Below are 2,611 nucleotides of genomic sequence, written 5' to 3'. Positions count from 1 at the left end.
AACCTAGGGTTTATATTTTTAAAAATGCCCATAGGTGAAATGTGTTTGTTTTGATGTTTTATGGTAGAATATAAAGCTTGAATTTGTGTTAAACAACCTTTTTGAAGCGATTTTACATGAAAACGATTAAAACAACATAATCGGTAAAAATACCTAATGTTCATAAGTACATGTTAGAGTGAGAATTTGATGTTACCATAGAAGGGAAAAATGATCAGCATGTCATAAAACATAAGTACATAGGATGAAGTTTAATTTTTGAGCCTTGGGAAAAAAGTGTAAATATGTAAAAGTTTAGGGGAAAAATGTAATTTTGCCAAAATTTGAGTCAATGATTGTTTTAATAAATGTGAGTATTAAATAAGCTAATTTTTTTTATTATAGATCAAGAAGAATGAAATTTGGAGTTAGATCGGGGAAAGAAAAAGATAGTGGACTAAATCGATATAGTTGATCGTATTTTGTTTCGAGGTAAGTTTGCGATAAATAAATGTAATATTCTATTATTTCATGTTAATGTTGTTAATTTCCAGCATGTGTAAATTTATTTTATGAAATTATTCAAAGAAGACTCAAGCATGAATTGACGGAGAAGTAATTTCAGAAAGTCCCAGTTGAACCTTAGGAATGTGTAGGATACAAATGTCATGACATTAGGGTTTAAGGATACCTTGTAAGACCATGCCAAGGCATGGCAGTTGGTAAGGTTTCTAAAGCAAGGATATCATATAAGACCATGTCAAGACATGGCATTGATAAGTTTCTATAAGGCAAAGGTCCCATGTAAGACCATGCCAAGGCATGGCATTGGTGAGTTCATAAGGCAAGGATACCATGTAAGACCATGTCGAGACATGGCAATGGTAAGTTTGAAAAGGATACCACGTAAGACCATGACAAGTCATGGCAATGGTAAGGTACCCGTGTATCCTTAGTATTCCAAGTGGTTCAATGGGAAAATTTAAAGAGAATATCAAGGTAAGGTAAGGTAAAACGAGTTATACTAAAAAGGGTAAGACAAGTTCATGCTAGAAGAGCAAAGGTGAGTATGTAATGCTCATGTATGATTGATAAGGAAAAAGGAAAGTAAACTGTATTAATAAATTTGATTAAGTAAGTAAGTATTTAAGTAAGTGAGTAAGTGAAGAAGTTTAAAATATGTCTATGATAATTAATGAAGTTACATTATGTAGTATCATGCCAAGTAGTAAGATAATTCTTATGAATGTTATTTATTTTCATGCAAACTTACTAAGCTTAATGCTTACCCCATTTATTTTCCTTTTTTTTATATTTTTGTCAAGCTAAATCGGGGATCGTAAAGTACGTCGGAGGTTCGGGCACACTATCACAAGGATTATTTTGGTATAGCTAGACGTTTCATTTTGAGTATGGCATGTATAACATCGTAGCCATTTTGTGTGTATGATCTTATGATATGGCTAATGAATGGTATGTAAATTCTTGATAATGATTAGCTATTGGAATGGCTAATCAAGGACATGTTTGGTGTTATGTATGCCTAAATGCTAGTTATTCCATGGAAATCATGAAAAAGGTGAAATTAGCTTTAAAACAGTATCGGACAGCTATAATGACGTGAACTTGAAAAATCACTAAAAATAGTAGAAATGGATTTAATAGTGAAAGAGATACAGAATTAAAACTTATTGAGTCTATTTTTCATATGAAAGAAACAAAGTAAATAAAGGAGTAGTATTTTATGAGATATTTAAATTTTGGTGAGACAAGGTCAGAGTGATTTCTGAATCCCCTATTCTGACTTTAGAAATTCACTAAAAATTGTACAAAACTAATTAGGAGTTATAGTTTATATGTATAGTCTACTTTTTAAGAGAAATAAATGGCATGGTTGTGTGAATTCTGTATACGGAGAAGATTAATTCGTAGTGAACAGAGGTTAGAGCAGCTGAACACCGAAACAGGGGAAACTTTAACTAATAAACTGCACTAATTGGTTAGACCAAAAATTTTGAAAAAGAATTCGCAAGAAAATATACGAGTCTAGTTTCAGATAAAATTTACGGATTTGAATTTTAAGCTTCATAACTCGAGTTATGATTTATTTAGTGACTATGACGCAGATGGATAGTTTATTTATGAAAGAGGAAATAAACTGTTTTAATTTGTTTAAGTGATCGAAAAATTTATATTGATTCCAGTTTGTTCCCGAACCGTTTCAATTTCATGTTTTAAGGTCTCAAGGACCCTTTTTACCAACATAATGAATGAATGAAACCATATTAATTTTAAAAGCAAATTTTTATGCCCCGAATTAGTAAGCTAAGTCTGGTAATGCCTCGTGCTCGATGCCGGCGACGGTCTCGAGTAAGGGGTGTTATATTTTTTGGTATCACAGCGAAGATTTAGTCTATTCTCGGAATGTTTAGTATGAGTAAGAGTCTAGCTATACATGCCATACTTACATGTTGATAGTGTGACGACTCCTAACGATTTAAAAATGTTTTCTTTTATTGTTATGGATCCCGAACAAGCTGGTGCAGATGATATAGAGAGTAACACACCGGCTCCTGCAGAAGGGACGATGCCACCAGATAGTAGTGAAAGGCCCGTTACAGTTAGTCAAGGA

The sequence above is a fragment of the Gossypium hirsutum genome, chromosome A06 (assembly GCF_007990345.1).
Source record: "Gossypium hirsutum isolate 1008001.06 chromosome A06, Gossypium_hirsutum_v2.1, whole genome shotgun sequence".
Taxonomy (NCBI): Eukaryota; Viridiplantae; Streptophyta; class Magnoliopsida; order Malvales; family Malvaceae; genus Gossypium; species Gossypium hirsutum.
The sequence above is the reverse complement of the archived record's forward strand: the minus strand, read 5'-3'. Positions refer to the sequence as shown.